At 33.2% G+C, this 19,877-nt stretch overlaps 1 long non-coding RNA gene across 1 annotated transcript; it reads right to left on the bottom strand.

The window, feature by feature from the left end:
• Nucleotides 1-15,816: 15,816 nt before the first annotated feature.
• On the bottom strand, nt 15,817-17,575 carry LOC123317956. The gene is made up of 6 exons (XR_006538226.1): nt 17,482-17,575; nt 17,093-17,155; nt 16,988-17,023; nt 16,259-16,527; nt 16,078-16,161; nt 15,817-16,003 (listed from the first exon to the last, which is right to left on the bottom strand). It is a non-coding gene; the product is annotated as an uncharacterized LOC123317956 (long non-coding RNA).
• Nucleotides 17,576-19,877: the final 2,302 nt, after the last annotated feature.

Genomic DNA, 19,877 nt, shown 5'->3' with positions numbered 1-19,877 from the left:
AATTCAGAAGATTTTCGAAACTAGATTTTTCGTCTGATGAAGGAGTCTGATATAGACTCCGAAACGTTACCACTTAAAATTATAATTTCAACGTTATTTATTTTCAGTTCATTGTCAGGCAACAATTTTTTCTAGTTAATTTGCTCCTGAAAAATTAGTGCAAGAATTTACGCAGGAGCAAATCGTCGATTTCATTTTTGATTGATTTTGTTTCAGAGATTGGGAATGAAAACCCTAAAAAGTTTATTAAGAAATGCAGAATCCTCCCAGAATAAATTTCAATCGATATTAATTTCATGATGAACCTTTTCTGATATCAGAACTGAAAATTCTAAATGTAATAAACTAATAACTCAAAATTTTTCGATGAGTTCACTAATTTTTAAATATACATATATACCATCATCATCATTGCTGTATCCCGTTGCTGGTAATGAATCTACAAAAAGACAAAAAAAAAGGGAAGAAAAAAAAAGGGGGTCGAACAGACTTATAATTTTTCAGGGCTAATTGCGACCTACATATCCTACCACACTCCGGGCATGGATAGTCACCAACCAGATCTGGCCGCCGCTGTATCCTTCTCGAGTCTCCACTATAACTGTGTACCAATGACCTCCACTGTGACCTGTCTAACGCTAGTTGTTCCCAGTTATGATTAGGGATTAGGGATTGATGTAGTGTATCCTTAAACCGCTTATCCTGGCCTCCTGGTTTCCGGGCTCCCTCAGAGAATTCGCCATTTAGAGCTATTTTGAGGAGTCTTGTGTCTTGCATCCTCAGAATATGGCCTCTCCATCTGAGTCGGGCCCTCGTCACTTGAGTCTCAATTGTTGTACAACACGCGCGCTGCAAGACTTCTGCATTCGAAACTTTGTGGAACCATCTGATGTGCATTATTTGTCTTAGATGACGTTGTTCCGTTTGTTCAAGCATATATACACTACCTACGCGTCAAAATTATGGACCAAATTCATTTTATCTCAGTTCATAGGATTTGAAAGTTGTGCACGAACAAAACTGTGATGGTCGACTTTCGTTAGGTGACAAATTTCATCAAGTACCATCGTCCCAATGTAAATGAGTCATGACAAAGTGCACATTCTGAAACCTCTTTGAAGTAATTTAAAAAAAAATTTTTTTGAAAATTTCTGCACGCCTGTAAAAAAGATACAAAGACCTTGCCAAAAAAAGACCACATGACACATTTTCCTTATTCATAAAATTTAGAGGGTTGATGGAGATAGCACAGGGTGCAACAAAAATCCTTCAAAAATGCATAAAAATCCTTCAAAAATGCATAAAAATTTGGTAAAAGTGATATAAAAATTGACCTGTTTCAGGATTTTGTTGCCAAATATTTTTCTTCTGAGAAAATGAATTTGTTTCATAATTTTGACGCACACAGTATCAACAGAAGCAGAAGCAGAAGCATCAACACTATGTTAAATAATACAATCATCAATTTTTTTTTATAACCAGCTCAACTGATAACTGAGTTTTTAGAATTGGCCACTCTGAGAAGAAGTCCTCAATCGTTTTATCTTTATGCTGTGCTATTTTTCTTATTGGAAATGAAGTACTCCAATGCCTGAGGATATCTTCTCTTGCTTCTTCTTCTTGAGGGATACTGTTCTGTACTAGCCAGAATTGAGTATTTTTGGCTGCTTGAGTAGGTTCTGAATTCACAAAAGCTTATACAAAACATTTAAGTCATAATATTCACCTTCGACTAACTGTTCAGAATCTTCCTCCTCCTTCCTCTCAAACTGGAGGGCTCTTCTCAGGGCAGTCAATTTATTCCTGTGCTTATCAACTAATTTGCCACGAGCAACTTGAGGTTTATTATGTTCAGACCTCCGTTTCGATACTGGGCTGATAAAGTATGTGGTTTTTCTCTCTGAGGCAGGAAAAAGCATCACAATTTTGTTGGCAAGTATCGATAAACCCTCATTATTCAATTTGACTGCTCTGTTGAAGGAAGAAGTCACAATAATTTCACAAATATTGTTCCTATCTTTATTATCCAACCAAGTCTTTTGGTCATATTTGCTAAGAATTGCTCTACCGATGATATCCTTTGACAGTATTTTTTTAAGATCTAAATTGTGAACTTTCTCCGCAGAACAGTAACTAAGAAAGGAAGAATTTATTCCACAGTTTTTGTTGCTAAGTTCAGTTACTGTTGATGCAGAGTCAGTACCGTCATGGATTGATGTTGATGTTGATTTTCTTCGGAGCAAGTGAGTCTTCAATATGAATGATGATGAGACCTATGGTATGGATTAAATTTCTTTTCACAGGTGTATAGGTCTATGATTTGTTTACAAAACCAACTTTTTAGAAAAAAGATCAACTAGTTTCGACTTTATTTCATAGTCTTCATCAGGGCTCTGAAATAGAACAACACGAGCTACAATGAATTCGGAGGATAATGATAATGATTACAATAATAAACATTATAGAAACACTCAAGAAAAAAAAAAATTCTACACAAACAATAAATCAAACAAGTGAGGAACAGGCTCGAAAATTTCAACTTACATTTTCAATTTGTGTGGTTCTGTTGTCAACTATTGAAATTCTGGAAATTATAACAACTGCTTGCATGGAGGATGTTTAAAAGACTGAGATTAACATATTGAATTTTCGGAATATGCGTGGATCATGAATTATGATGACTGTCAGCGCACCTGGGATTGAACCACTAAAAACTCCTGATTTTTCTAATTAAATAATGGTACGCAGTATTTAAATTTTCTATGTCGCTTTGTTTATTTATGGAATTTACGTCTTGTTTTCTCGATATCATCTCATCCACTAACCTTTTCTTTAAATTTGTTTGCCTACCTAATATTTCCACTGGATTATGATCGTAATTAAAGGAATGAAGAAAATTTTTCACATGCTTCGCCAATGCTGTATTATTTTTTTTTTTTTTTTTTGTTCTTTAAGGGATTGAGAATGTTAAGTGAGTCTCTTCTGTGTTCAGAAATTCTATCTTTAAGGTAGCGACCAGTTTGTCCAAAATATGTGGCTGGACAATCATTACAGGAAATTTTATATATGACGTTACTTAATAATTCTTTGAGTGTTGCACTTTTAGTTTTTGTGAAAACTTTTCTTGAAGTATTATCGGATTTGAATGCGATATTTATGTTTAATTTTGTGAGAACGTTTTTGATTTCTCTCCTAAATTTTCGACGTAAGTCATCTTGAAATATTTTTGGTTTTCTTTCTCTTCTTGCAATCTGTTGTGTTCAGGTTCTCTTTGGTTCAAAATTTTTTTAATAAATTTAGTAGGGTAGTTATTGTTTTCCATAATTGTTTTTATTTTATTGATGTTTTCTTCGTGAAACTCACCGTCCGAAAGTTTGAGAGCTCTATGTTTTAGATTGTTAATGATGTTATTTCATGAAAAATTATTAATAATATCAAATTATATAAAAAAAAGAAAATCAACATCATTAACAATCTAAAACATAGAGCTCTCAAATTTTCGGACCGTGAGTTTCACGAAGAAAACATCAATAAAATAAAAACAATTATGGAAAACAATAACTAGCCCACTAAATTTATTAAAAAAAAATTTTAATCAACAATCACAATAGACTCGTGGTGCAAAATTCATCTGCGTGTGTGATGACCATTACCGCTTGTTGAATTATAATATATTTTATATTACAGGATTCATACTGACTCATGATTTTTATACCGATTACATTAATATATATTACTAGCCGGTAGCCCTTTACTAAGGAAATAAAAAGAAATACATAATTAGAAATGTAATTCAAATTATTTCACCAATGATCAAATTGTATGATTGTTGGAATTGAAAGTTCGAAATAGTAGGTATTTGTTACCTATTAAGTATTAACAAATCATAATTTCACCCTACAAGATTCCTAGTCTGAAAAAAACTATTTGTTCATCTTTAAGATTCGAAATGAATCATCTATGAATATTGAAATATTATCACTTACATAGCAAAGTAATAAAATAAATACACCAGAAAAGTATGCAAATATCATTACCATTGAAGAAGAATGGCAATGCTGCACGAGTTTGCGTCGTTCTGCAAACCAGAACATAAAAATAGCTTTTATGTTCTAAAGTTCATATAATACGATATGTACTATTATTGGTGTCACTTGATCACCTGATTGTTGTGAAGTTTTGAGAAAAAAGTGAAAAATCTTGAATATCATCATATAACTGATATAAGCTTATTCCTTTGGTATGCATGTGAATGGTATATGAATATGACTAATATTTCTTTGATCCAAAGAATTACTCAGCTTGGCCAAATGAAAAGGCGTATTGAATCAAACAACAAATAAACTCTGCCTGATCATTTATGCGTACCACTCACAAAGTAATAATTTATTTGGAAACGATATGCGATAGTTTGAAGACGTCATATGACTCTTTTCTTTCAAAGAAATTATCATTCTAATTAAGATCTTCGGAAGTTCAAAATTTCAAAATCCAAGTGAATTGAATCGTTTCATATCTTCCAAATTTTCAGAACCGTTTTAAAGAAAAGTAATTCTCACTTCAAAGAACGTTAGATTTTATCAATCCAACAGAAGTTATTTTAATCGAAATTAATTTTTGTTGGATGAAGAGAATAAAAACCAAAGAATATAAAAATCTAGATTCAAGAAAATGGTTTTCTCTGTGTAGCATAGAGCTTGCGACTGCCACATGCGTATATTGTAACGATAACAACTAATTGCCCATTGTCCTGTCGGGCCTGCGTAGATCCTCTGCCTACGTAAGCATGGCACCAACGTTGCCAGTCTTTTAAAATTGTAGTAGATCTTGAACATTCTCATAAATCTGTTAGGCTAGTTCGAATTAGAACTAGTAGCCTACAATTATTATATCAAGTGAATATTAATTGAATGGGGCAGAGGGTGTGGATATTTTTCACAGAGATTTTTTGGGATTTTATAATAAAATCTATTCTCACTGTTTCTATATTGATTTATTTTTGTATATTTTTACAGACAACTGTCAACTCTATTTTAAGGTTATATGTTAACAATTTGACACGATCATAGAGTAACATTGAGTTTTATATAGGCATAAGGCCTACATTCAACACTCCCCCTTAAAACACAATGTTTCATTCAGTAAAAAAAATATAACAAAAAAAAAGGATATATGATTCAACGTGGATTCTGTTTCAAAATAATATTCCTGAATTTCTCAAATTTATGTTTAGGTAGAGCCTTGGTGAGGATATCTGCTGTCTGTTCATCTGTTGAGCAATATTCTATTTCAAATAAACCATCTCTAAATTGCTCACTCACATGGTGGTATCTAACATCTATATGTTTGCTCCTTCTCATCAGTTGTCCTGATTTTATCATCTGTATTGCACTCTGATTGTCTATATAATTATGATTTTCGATCCGCAAACTCTGTTTTTAAAAAGAATTTTATTCTTTCAATTATAAATCACAATTTTGAAAAACTAAATGACTTTATAATTGGACAGAGCGGAAAGGAGTTACAAACAGAATGAATTCTAAAATGGAACTAACTAGAATGTGTCTCTTTTCACATGGAAACCTTGGATTCTAGAAGAATCCGAGTCATCACTTTCTTCTCGCACTAACACTTTCCGCGAAGACGAAGCTGGCGTCAGCGTTCCAGTACGAGGAGCATCTCGTAATACTGTCCCCCTTAAGAGATAACGTCTCTGTTATCTGCTGGGTGGCCTTGGGTGATGTCTTCCATTTCTACGTGTATGATTTTCCTTGGACTGTAGATTAACTCGGAGATCCTTGTTTTGTTCTTTATAACGAAGATGATTCAAGGAATTGTGAAACAGCACAATATCACACTTGTAGACTGTTGAATGACCTGAGTTATTGGATGTAGGTACATGGGCTGGTCTGAAAGTTTTTCTGCTTCTTGAAGGATTGAAGTTGGTTCTTTCAGATGCCTCAGGTGAAATTCAATTTTGTGGGTGGAGTTCAATGAAATTTTCGAAATGTTTTTGGCAGTTATTTCGAAAATAGGAACTGTGTCATCGTAGATGGATTCTTCAATAATAATTCGGCAGGTGGAACTTAGAAGGTTGATTCCCTGGATTGATTTCCTGAATAGAATTCCATGGCAGTCTTCTAGTACTGTTTTGTTCTTTTTGAAGAGGGTCAGGAGCTGGTGATTCTTCAGCGGGTGGATGATGTTGAAGTCGTTGTTCACTAGTGTTGTTTGGCATCGACCTGGGGTTGACAGAATGCATGCTTCCTTGGTAGGCTGTTGAAGGCAAAGCACCATCTAACTTCCCAATGTTGATTTGCATATTTCATTGGTCCAATATTCCTCGTTGTTGATTTTGATGGAATACGTCCTTGGCGGGATCACAGCAATATCTTGGGTATTGGGTACAGGGTAGATTCGGGAATATGAAGCAATTACTCGTTTGAGAATTGGGATTTTGAGAAGGAATGTGATAGTTTCCTCCGTTCCAATGACAGACATTTTTGCATATTCGATTATTTTGAAAAGATGAACATGATCAATTGGTGATAGTTGCTGTGTCTTATAAATTTTTTCAAGATATGTCCCGATGGAATAAAGTTCTTCAACTTTAATGACTTCTAAATTTGGAATTTCTCTCATTGCAAAACTTATAGTCCTTTCTAGCATTAATAAAGTGTTCAAGAGTGCTTGGGACTGAAGCATTTGGTATTCTACAATGATTCGAAATCCTTCGGTAGATTCAATATTCTGGAATAATGCTTTAGTATGAATAATATTTTCGTTTAGCAGAGCCAAATCTTCTGAATATCTTTTTGACAAATGATTAGCAAAAGAAGTTAATTTATTTATCCTTTCGATTTCGGAAGATTTGCTGTTGTGAAGGCTTTCTAAATTTTCGTTAATAGTTTTCAGATCATCATCGTCTAGGTTACCTGTAATGAATTTAATACCTTTTCCGATGAAATTAGCCAAACCTCTTCTAACTTTTCTATTGACAAATTTTCGTAAGATTTGTTCGATTTGATCCAAATTCAAACTCAATTGGTGAAAAAGTCGACGGGGTAATTCATCGAATGTTTGGTCTTTCTGAAGGTCATTAGAATTATCGTTCAACTGATCGAAATTGTCTTGCAAATTGGTAATATTTATGAAGAAAAGAAAATTATGGTAATGATCAAGAATTTTGGCATGACTCAAAGGTTCTTCAAAGTATCCATTACTTTTTATTTCGTGGACCTGAAGGGCCTGGTTTGTTTGGGTCTGAATCAGGAGGATCAGCAGTATCCTGAAAAGAACAAACGTTTTTTCTTAGTTTTTTGACTTTTTGTATGTGCGCTGTTGTTTCTCTTGATTTTGTAGTTAGACCACTTATTTTGTTTTGTTGTTGCTGTTCAACAATAATTTTTTCGAAGGGTGGATCCGTTTGTCTCGGTCTGTTTCGTTCGACGTAAACTTCTGCTTGCTCTAAATTTGGAGGGTCATTTCGCTTTTCGTTCAGCTTGTTTAATGTTTTCTGAGCTTTGTTTTTATTTCGTTCGTAAATATGGTCAAAAAATGGCAAAATTTCCTGTTTTCGTTTTTCGTTATACTGCTCATAAATAGTCATATTCAAATCAAATTCTGGTAATTTGTCGTATGGACCATAAAGTAAATGAAAAGGTGAATAACCAGTCGCTGAATGTATCGATTGATTGTAAATTAATGTTGCTGTAATCATGAGATTAGCTGGATTTTCATTTGGGTTTTTCAATTTGAGAATTCTGAGTTTTTCCAAAATTGTTGAATGGAATCGTTCAATTGGAGAATTTGAGCTCGGATTGTTCACTGTTGTAAAATGTAGATTGAATTTGTTCAATTTACAATACTCTGTGAAAGTCTTGTTCTGAAATTCTCGTCCTTCGTCACAAACAATCTTTTGTGGAATATTGTGATGTGAAAAATAATGACGTAATTTATTGAGAATTGTTAAAGCAGTGCCGTCTTTTAAAAGGTATGATTGCGCGTATTTTGAAAATAAATCAATTATTGTTAAAAACTTCGAATTTTGAAAAGAAAATGTATCAATGTGGATTACTTCGAAAGGTCGCTTAGCTAGGAGGGGACCTGAAAATTTCAATTTATAAGGGTTTCTCTCGTATTTTTATTTAAGGCATAATTCGCATTTATTTATGATTTCTGTGATTTTATTCCTCATTTTTGGCCAATAGTATTTTTTCTATGGTTGAATAATTTTTTTCGGCTGAATTTAGGGTTCTTGAATAATAGGCAACTGGGCGGTTGTCTTGTGATAATACACTTCCAATTGCAACATTTGAAGCATCTGTTGTTAATTTAAATGTTTTTTCAAAATCTGGATAAGCTAATATCGGAGCATTTGTCAATAATTCTTTACATAATTGAAAAGCATTTACATAGTCGGGATCATCAATTTTAATTTTCGCTCCTTCCTTAAGGCATTTGGTCATGGGAGAAACTATGTGAGCAAAATTTTGAATGAATCGTCTGTAATAACCTATTAATCCTAAAAATGATTTGATTTCCTTCACTGTGCGTGGAATAGGGTACTTTTCAACAGCTTTCAGTTTAGAGGGATTCGGAGATATTCCGTCAGGAGTTATTAAGTGTCCTAAGAATTCGACATTTTTACTCAAAAATTCACATTTGTCAAGTTCAATTTTGAGGTTGAATTCTCTAATTTTTTCAAAAATTGATTTCAAATGGCAAATATGTTCTTGTAACGATTTTGAAAATACGACAATGTCATCCATGTAAACGAAACAAAACTTATGAAGATATTCTTTAAGTACATTGTCCATTACGCGTTGAAATGTACTGGGTCCATTTTTCAATCCGTAGGGCATACGAAGATATTCGTAGTGACCATTATTCACGGTGAATGCAGTTTTTTCTATTGATTCCTCGTCCATTTCGATTTGGTGAAAGGCTTTTGCCATATCGAGTGTCGAAAAATAGCAACTTTTTCCTAAATTATCCAAAATTTCTTCTATTCGCGGGAGCGGATATTTATCCTCAATGGTTTTTTCATTTAAACGGCGATAATCAATGACCATACGATATTTCTTTTGGCCGGAAGCATCTTTCTTTTTGTCTACAATCCAAACTGGAGCACTGTAGGGTGAAATAGATGGACGAATGATATTATCATCTAAAAGTTTTTGAATTTGTTCTTGAATAATCTTTTTCATGCTGTGAGGGTGTCTGAAAGATTTAACGTAAACGGGTTCTTCATCTTTCGTTCTTATTTTATGCTTGACAGTATTGCTAAAAGAGAGATCGCAGTTTTCGTTATAGAAAATATTTTTGAATTTACTACAAAGTTTCAAAATTTCTCATTTCTCGTTTTTCTTCAGAATTCATGTGTTGCGTACGAATATTTTTTGAAAGTTTTAATTTAGAATTTTCAATTTGAGGAGCACATATTTCTGTTTCAGATATTGTTTTCACGGGTATTCTTTCCGAAAAGTTAATCTCTAAATTCCCGTTAATTGATTCTGAAATAGGAATTAGGCAAATACCATTTTTGGCTCGTGCTATACATTCTGGTGTTGAGAATTTTTTAAAATTAATTTCGGGTAGTAAAACGTCACCATTTTCTAGGGATACTGGAATTTTTACAAATGTTCTTGCTATAGTTTTATTTGGTTTGAGTTTATTCGTGGAGTACTCGAGGTTAAAAGGTATTTTCAAATTTTTCATTTCCAAAATGTGGTTTTGATAGTCAATCTTTGCACCTAATTTTTGCAAATCGGATGTTCCTAATAAAGCATCGAAATTTTTATGCCAGTCGACAACATGTAAATGAATATTGTCGAGGATTCCTAATTCGTAAAACAGTGGAATATTGATGTTATCATCAGCGTTAATTGTATTTCCTAATCCGGACACACTGAATTTTTCTTTGAACAAAAATTGGAGAAATTTCTCAAATGCTGGTTTTCTATTAATGACTGAATTTGTGGCACCCGAGTCTATTAAAATTTTCAAATTTATTTTTGGAAGATAAATGTAAGGAAGTTTTGATTTTATTTTCAAGGAATTGAGTTCTAAGTTCCTGGGGTTTCTGGAGGAGCTTCTTGAAAATTTTCATCCATTTCGTAATAATAATTCTCATCTTCTTCGGAAAAATTCATAACATTTTCTTCAGAATGTTCGGGTTCGTAAGATTCAGCTTCATGATCGATTACATCATCGGGTTTGAATTGTACGTTGAATAATTGTTTTTGTGGGAATTTCGAATTTCTGGTAGATATCGACATAGGCGTCGGTTTTGTATTTCTGGTCGAAATTGACATTGGTGTCGGTTCTGGATTCGATTTATAGATACTTGACCCTGGTTTAGTACCAAAAACTTCTTGATTTGTGAAAAATTTCTGATTATTTCTCAAAGGTTGATTATTTGGAAAAACAATGTTTGGTAAGTTTTGATTAGAGTTGCTATTGGAAAATCTTGTTGGTAAATTTTGATTGAAAGTGTTATTGAAAAATCTTGTTGGTAAATTTTGATTGAAACTGTTATTAGAAAATCTAGGTAAATGATCATTATAATTTTGATTCTGTTTGAAATGAGGTTGTGCCAAAGGCTTCTTGGTTTCTTGGGATTTACGAAGAAATTCGGAATATTCCCATTCTTGTTTCCTGTTGTCATAAAATTTACATTTATTGATGCATTCTTCTAAACTCTTCAACTCGAAATTGCTTACATAGGATCTATAAGGTTCGAGTAATCCTGCTTGGAATGTTTTTAGTGACAATTTCTCTGCTTCGCATTTTTTATAAGTTAATAGATTTTGGTCTTGTATATTCAAAGAGAGGTGTTGTAAGAGATCACTCAGAGTTTTTGAAATTCGGCAATAATAATCTAAATAATTTTCTTGTCTTTTTTGGACGCATTGTGAAACCGCAGCAATTAATAGTTCTTCGTTCCTTTGATCTCCGTATCTCTGAAGGAGAGCACGTCTGATCGAAGGCCAATCCGTCGCATTTTGGAAAGAGATGAAGTCTCGTGCTTCATTTAAGATTTTCGAACGGATCGAAAAATTCAAGCAAAATTCGAGATCGGTTGTTAGTCTGCCACGTAAATGTAAGACTAAATTATCTACCTCGTTTATGAAAATTGATAAATTTTTACCCGGTGAAAATTCTGGAATAGAATTAAGTAATAATTGGATGTCTTGTCTAGACATAGGGTCGGCTACTGTTGGGAGTGTTGGGGTGTTAGAAGAGTTTTGATTCATTTCGTTATTGAAATTTCTAGTAGGATACGGCCGAAATCGATTATTCCTAAGTAAGCGTTCTTGAATATTATGAGAATTCAAAGATTCTAAAATTTCTGGCTCTTCAGCAATTATCTCTAATTGATGAGATGAGTCTGTCATCGAAATAAAGAATACTGGTGATATAGGAAATGTGGTGGAAAATAGGACTTACACCAAGATTTGCATCCTAGGGTGGAACGTCCTTCCTTCTGGTCGAAGTGGGTTGGTGAAGTTTGGAATTTCGCACTAAGAGTTAAAACTCAACGGGGTTCCTCGAACAGTTTGTGTTCACTAGTGGAAACTATTTTCAGTTAGTTCGTTTCTTGAAAAAACCGAAAACCGTTTCGAAATCCTGTTCGCAGCGCCAATTATGATTTTCGATCCGCAAACTCTGTTTTTAAAAAGAATTTTATTCTTTCAATTATAAATCACAATTTTGAAAAACTAAATGACTTTATAATTGGACAGAGCGGAAAGGAGTTACAAACAGAATGAATTCTAAAATGGAACTAACTAGAATGTGTCTCTTTTCACATGGAAACCTTGGATTCTGGAAGAATCCGAGTCATCACTTTCTTCTCGCACTAACACTTTCCGCGAAGACGAAGCTGGCGTCAGCGTTCCAGTACGAGGAGCATCTCGTAGTAATATGTAGAGTTATCCTTGCTTTCCTTGTTGTGATTTCTTTTATTTGTGTCTTGAGAAATTCAATTTCTTTGATGCATTCAGCTGCAGATATGTATTCTGCCTCTGTGGATGATGTGGCTATAATACTCTGCTTTCTCGATAACCAGTTGATTGGAGCATCATTATATAGGATGATATATCCAGTGGTGCTTTTTCTGTCATTCAGGTCTCCTGTATAGTCTGAGTCACAGTAAACTTTCAGTTCAATTACATCTTTTCCATCATTCTTTTTCTTGTAGTATATGCCGTAATCTTTTGTTCCTTGAAGGTACCGCAATGTTCTTTTTATATTTTTATAGTCTTTATTCATTGGGTCTTCAGTAAATCGACTTTCATAATTAATAGCAAATGCTAGATCAGGTCTTGTTTTACATGAAAGATATAATAGACTTCCTATGGCTTTTCTATAGGGAAATAAAGGTTTTTCTATTTCATCTTGTGTATCTCCTGATTTCCCATCTGGTACAAGAGGAGTTTTCATTACTTTGCATTCAGACATATCAAATTTTTCTGGAATTTTCTTCGCATACTGTTCTTGATGTAAGAATATTCCATCTTTTGTTTTAATAATTTGTATTCCCAAATAAATATTAGGATCTTCTACGATAGACATTTCAGAATTGTTTATCAACTTCTTCAGAATATTCTCGATTTTGCTCAGATTATCTCCCATTATAATTCCATCATCAACATGAATTGCCATGTACATTTCTCCCTGGTCTCCTCTAAATATACATTGATCTGTTTTAAGTTGTATTAGCCCTTCACCTTTAAGAAAATCGGTTAATGTTTTATTCCATCTTGAAGAAGCTTGTTTTAGTCCATATAGAGCTTTATTCAAGAGACAGATTTTACCTGCATCTTCACAGCCTTCAGGTATCTTCATGTAGATTTCCTGTTCGAGTTCTCCATACAGGAATGCAGTCTTTACATCAAAAACCCTTACATGGAAATTTTTTCTGCTGCCATAGCCAACAAAAGCCTAAGAGAGCTGATGTCAACTACAGAACTAAATAACCCAGTAAACACAAATTGATCTCAGAGATATTACTGATACTCACATCCCAGTTTCAAATCTCATCTGCGAGTCAAATTGTTACTCATATTATTATCTCCAGAACTTCTATTTCGGACCCTTTTGGTCATTTTCTACTTCACATTCTGACACGAAAAGAAACTCGAAGTTACCTGAATGCGAGTCTCATTTTACGTCAAAATTTGAGTCCCATTGAGGTAACATAGTGAACACATTGGGAAGTTTGGAGAAGCATTCATCATTTGATAATGTGAAGTGATTTCAGACTCTTCGAACGCATCATATTCTGATGCCAGAGGCGCCCTGAGAGAATTATATTGTACCTCCCAGGAATGTTACATATACCTCCAATTTTAATGCATCATGGACCTACATCACATGTAGGTCCATGAGAATATTTTGTGAGAAGATTCATAGGCTTCAAATTTTCGTCACATAAACCAAACAGACGACTCGCAAAAAAACTCAATTTTTTAAGAAAAAGAATCACATTGTGATTGATGTAATTTCTCACTGGCAATCGCAGATTTTTTTCTTATTGGAAGTAATCTACTCCAAAATTTAAATTCTTCTTTTGAATATTCATGTTATTCAATCTGCTACAAGTTGTTAGCACAACAAGGTTAACAAATATATTTTTCATTTGGAAAAATCGAAATTTAATGTATAAAATTAATAGAATGATTTTCACTTCGTTGAGTTCTTCAACCCCTAAACAAAGAGTCACAGAACACACCTCTTGACTTACTTTATGCAAAGAGTGAAGTGGTTACTATTTGCCCTAAACGTGTTTTACGAATAGTGAAACATAAAGTAAGTCAAGTATGGGTCTGTTCTGTGTAGTGAAACACATGAGTTCCCTTCAGAATTCAACGTCAAACGTCACCCGGCGCGCTCTTAATGGTTCGACTGTTGATCGAAGTATTGACAAGTCAAAGATTATAGAGTTAGGTTAACTAACTCTATAATCTTTGTTGTAAAGTATTTGTCTCTGCTTCAATCAACGCGGTTCGATCACCAATCGAACAACCGCGTCAGACGTCGGATGCACACCGGACAATGATTTTGAACGCTACCATGTAGTGGTTAAAAAAATTTACGGAGTGAAAAATGAAAAATCGCGTTATTCATTTTTAAGTTCAATTAGGGAAGAAAGAATATGAGATGGTAAAGTTCACAACTTTCTTCATATTCTCTGCTCACCTTAATTTCCAGATTATTATTAGAGAGTGGGTTTCGGCATTAGTTACAGAAAGAATGGAATGGTATGGAAAAAAAACATTATTTAACTTTTGATCACTTATTTTATTATAGAATTCAGTAATTCAGGGGGCCAAGGATCTGGCCAACGGTGCTTCCCGCTCCTTCCTTTGCTTCGCATGGCGAAGCCAGTCTCTTGTTAGGATCTCGAATTCCTTTAGAGTTGTGGGGTATTCCACACAAATTGCATCTGAAAAATGAACAGATTAAATGTTTTTTTCACATAACGGAAAGCGACTGTTTCACAAAATGGGGTGCAAGTTTTCAGAGAAAGAAACTTGAAGTCATCTCGATAAACAACTGAAGATTTTGGTAGAGCAGAGAATAACTATTTTCTGGCTAATATCAAAGAACATTAAATCACATATGTATTATGTTCGACATCTATACGAAATATACGATCATATAAATTAATTTCAAAGATATCTTCCAAAAAAAGTGGTGATTGTGTAACAGATTTAGATGAACACTATTGCATAGATGTCGACTGAAATTCAATCTAGGATGATTTTGCATTTTCTGAAACTTTTTAGGGTTTTCACTCCCAACCTCTGGAACAAAATCAATAAAAAAATTGAAATAAACGATTTGCTCCTGCGTAAATTCTTGCACTAATTTGTCAGGAGCAAATCAAGTAGAAAAAAATTGTTTCCTGACAATGAACTGAAAAGAAGAACTTTAAAATTATAATTATATATAGTAACGTTTCGGAGTCTATATCAGACTCCTTCATCAGATGAAAATCAATGATATAGATATTGACTATCCGTTACTGTATATAATTATAATTTCAATTTTTTTTTTCAGTTCATTGTCAGGCAACAATTTTCTCTACTTGATTGGCTCCTGACAAATTAGTGCAAGAATTTACGCAGGAGCAAATCGTTCATTTCAAATTTTTTATTGATTTTGTTCCAGAGATTGGGAGTGAAAACCCTAACTATTGCATAGGTTTTTTAACGAATCATTCAATGAGTTCAGAGTTCGAAGAACAGTTGTTCAATGGATCTTCCAGTATTACTTGTCATATCATAAATAAAACAAATGTCATTTCTGCACATATTGGCTTTATGCAGTTCAGTTGAATTCAGAAATGCTGAAATACTGCATGAACAACAAAAAAGTCATCTTACAATTGTTCTCTGTTTCATCAACATCTGATTGAACTTATACTCTTACAAATCGTTTTTGGCCTTCAAAGTTTCCTGAATTCATTGAAGATTATGGATAAATTGAAGAGTTTCTTACCATATAAACATTGTAGGAGTAACATACTCTCCACCTTATAATTGTTCTTGAATCCCTTCCAAGAACACTGCATGGCAAGGGAATTTGTGAAGACCCTTGCCATCACCCTCGAATGAAAGTCCTTCGCAGTCAACCCTCCTATAGATTTGAAGTATTGGGTCTGAAAAACAAATAATTCTTTAGAAAAGGAACTGAAAAAAACATCCTGATAACCTAAAGTGTATTTTTGATAAAGTGAATTAATATATCCAAGAAAAAAAATTATTGTGCATTCTCTCAAGATAAAAACTCACCACTTTCTTTTTCTCCTCCTCATCTTCTAGTCTTGCCTCAAATTCCTTAAGTTTTTCCAGAGATGTAAACGGAAATTCATTCCTCAAACCGGTGTGATTCAGCACTTCATTTTTTCCTCGCTGTAACTTTATCTCTTCTATTTCTAGGAGAATCCTTCCAACAAGCTCAGTCAACCTATCAATCTTTCTTTCTAGGTTCCCTAGAAGTGAATTTTATAATATTATAACTCATTTTGTTGTTCCCTGTATTTTTCTCTTCAAGAAATATTTTTACCATTGTTTTCAACTCTAGTCTCTCTAGTCTGAACCTCTTGATTGATAATCGACGAGGGTCGATCAGGTATTTTGTATCGATTTTCTATAAAAATAAACAATCATGAACAGCACTTGTAGATATCCTTCATTTCGTAACTGGAAATGAACAGACTGTGAAATATTCAATGTATATAACTTACCAGTGGTAGGTGGCTCATGTTGGTTGACACCTGTTTGTTTTGGCCATGATGGGTGTCGTAAGATCTCTATAAAATACAATCAATTTATAAACTAGGGGTTCCTCTCAACATTTAAAGTTATTTTTTATTCTGCGTAAAAATGCACAAATGCATTCTGTTAAAAAGAAACTCGAGTGTGCCATTGTGTTCGATAGCAACTGTCCCTGTCATGCAGGGAGGGCTGTAGAAATTGGAAGATGTTTGAGCAGGCCATAACCGAGTTACGTTCTCTGAAAAGCAAAATATTTGTGATTAAGAGATATATAGGTCTTAAGATTATTCACGCTATTAGGTAATTTAGAAGTATAATATTATCATTAGAGATTAGGGTATTTAGATATAATAGACCATTTCCATGTTTCAAATAAAATTATCATATTGTGTTCCATTTTGAGAAGACCTGGCCTATGTGGTTAAAAATTATTGCAATAACAAACTATTTGCCCTGTGTTTGAAAAAGGTGTTTTCTACAGAATATACATTTCTGATAGAAACATTTAAATTATATCTTATCATACATTCCTAATGGATTCAATAATGAACTCAATACAATTAGCTCCAATAAAATTTAACATATCCAAACTGATAACCCAACCGAAACTATCTTTATTAACTGTATGTAATTCTCTCAATGGAACACCATTCCATTTTACTATTTCAAAATATATCAGATGCAGTTACAAACTTTACCTGGTTGTGGCATCCCGATCTCCTGTAGTCTATAATCTGAAAAAAATACATCGATTGTAGAAAAGGCTGAAGAACTTTTTTTGTCTTCTAGCAAAAAACTATTACCTGAATCTGCTGATGATTGATCAGCTTCCTCCATTGGTGGAGACGCACATTTAGAATAATGACCTTTAAAAAATTTTTGAGTGAATAATAGGTTCATGAAACAACAAATTTCCTTGTACTTATTTGGAAAGTAAATAAATTTTATTCAGACTCGTAGAAAATAGTCAAATTCTGGTAAAAATAGGGTTTGAATACTTCTACTATCCAAACATATATCTCATCAGCGACTGTTAGATAATTTTGACCAAATCATAGTATGATTGAACTGAAATCCAGCTTTACTGAAATTTAGAGTCTATTTTATAAAAAAAAATCATTTTTGCTGTAATATACTCAATATTCATTAATGATTTGAAGTTTGCTTGATGATCACAAAGAAACCTATTTACCTATCAGGTGCTTCGAAAAAATTATTTTTCTTAGGCCTCTGCCTTTTTCATCTTCTGATGAGGATTCCCTAATTCAGCGCCTTCTAGCATCTGCAAGACTATCTGAAATACATAAAAATGTAAATACAAAATGAAATTTTAATACTCCAATATTTTTTATTGTAAATGGCAAAAATCTACCCTAACAAATACGACAGCCTTTCATAATATATGTACATAATTGAAATAATTTTTGATAGCATTGCTGAATTTTTTCAAGGCTTCACATCACTTGAACAAGCGAATTCATTTTTATTAAAATGAAAATATTTGTGTACGCTCTTTTGGAAAGAATATCAGTAACTTACCACAAATTCGATCACACCTGATAGGACATAATTTCCATGAACTTGATGGTGGTGTTCCGTTTATTATATGATACGAGATGTTTGATGGAAGCCACATACACATCGTATTATTATTCCTTAGCCAAGAAATGGGCACTTCTTGGACAACTTCTGAATCGCCCTGGCATTCATCCACAAAGCAGACAACTGCATACGACATTTTCCTAGAAAAAATTTGAAAGCAGCAGAATGATTTGTATGTCTCAGATCAGCCCGACAACACAATCCCCAAGATTATGATTCGATTTCAGATTCTTTTAAGCCTTGTCTGATGATATTTCGACAAAATTCATTTCCACAGAACATGAATATTGAAAAATTCATTATGATTGAAAATTCAAATTGAATGAAACATATTATATGAATTCCTAATATTTATAGATAATTTTAGTTTTAGTTTTTAATAATTGAAGGAGAAACTGAATTACATGATTTTTACAGGTGTAAAGAAAATATCGAATAAGTAGAATTATACAGGGTGGTTCATAACTATTGGGACATAGGCTAAGGGCAGATTGTTCGGACCAAAATACGGCGATAGGACCAAATATACCTATATATATATATATATATATATATTGAATTTTTTTTTCGTTTTTTGTATGGAGGCTTTACCCTCCATAGTTTTTTGCTGATAATTTCACTGTATTTTCATCCGTTCTTAAGAAAAACACAGTTGAACAATTCAGAGCATCGGAAGGGGATTTGAAGTAACGATTCATTTATTTTATTTATTTATTTCGACGATAAAACAATGTAACATAAAAAGAATAAACATGAATTAAATGTTCTACGTAGCCTCCTCCGACTTCTATGCCTTTTCTAATTCTTTTAATAAAGGACTTTCGAACTTCGAAGAAAATATTATTCTGTCCCCTTATAGAAAATTCAACTTTAACGCCCTCTATCTTTCTCCACAGCAATATTTTATTGAGGTATATTAGGTCCTATCGCCATATTTTGGTCCAAAGAATCCAGGGCCGTAGCGAAGAGCTTTTCCGAGGGGGGGGAATTCAATTTTGGCGCCCCTCTTTAAAAAAAATTCACAGGATATCGAAAAAAACAAGAATATGGAAAAGGTGTATTACGATATGTAATACAAATATGTACCTACAGTTTTTTAAAGAGTTAATTATAAATGAACATGAGTATAAATGAAAATACCTCACAAATATTTTAAGTAACAAGTGTAATAATAAATCTGTGATTAATTAAACTAATCTACGAAACAAGAAAATATTCTCATGAATATTGCTATTCAAATCACACTTTAATTCTTCGTTCTTTTAATTTTAATAGGCTCCAAGAAGTCACTATTGACTCAAGAGAAAGAGTTGCTGCGATTTTTTTTTCGCATTTCAGTAGAAGCAAATCGTTCAGACGCTGATCAGACATTGTTGTTCTGAGAACATTTTTTACTAACTTAAGTTGACTAAACGTTCTCTCGTTAGTACTGGTACCATAACCAGCGGTTACGACAAATCTTAAAATGTAATGGGCCAGTTTTAACATTTTATATTTCGTTGCCAATACACCAGCTACTTCAGTTAATGATTTACATGATTCGCAATCAGAAAATAAAATCATGAGTTCGGTAAGTAATGCTTGTGGGACTGGCCTATCTAGCTTTGGCGGAATCATATTGATCAATGCTTCTAAGTACTCCAGTTTCAAATTTTGTGATTTCAGCGGAAAATGGAAAACTTTAAATATTGGATCTAACGTTTCTATTACTGATATCACGTTCAATGATAAATTATTAATGAGCGTGTCTAATACTTGTTTGAACTCTTTTCTATAAAATGTATATAAACCTAAAATTGTCTCATTTTCATTTCTGCTATCGTATTTTTGGGGTCCTAATCGACGCCGATGAAATTTTTTAAAGTCTTCTTCAACATTGATGTCGAATTATTCAGCAAACTGCTTTGCGCTGACGATCAAATCATCGATAGATGAGCTATTTTCATTCATTGTTTTCAAAATTTGAATGTGTTATTCTAATATAAT

This window comes from Coccinella septempunctata, chromosome 7, assembly GCF_907165205.1.
Source record: "Coccinella septempunctata chromosome 7, icCocSept1.1, whole genome shotgun sequence".
NCBI lineage: Eukaryota > Metazoa > Arthropoda > Insecta > Coleoptera > Coccinellidae > Coccinella > Coccinella septempunctata.
The sequence above is the reverse complement of the archived record's forward strand: the minus strand, read 5'-3'. Positions and strand labels throughout refer to the sequence as shown.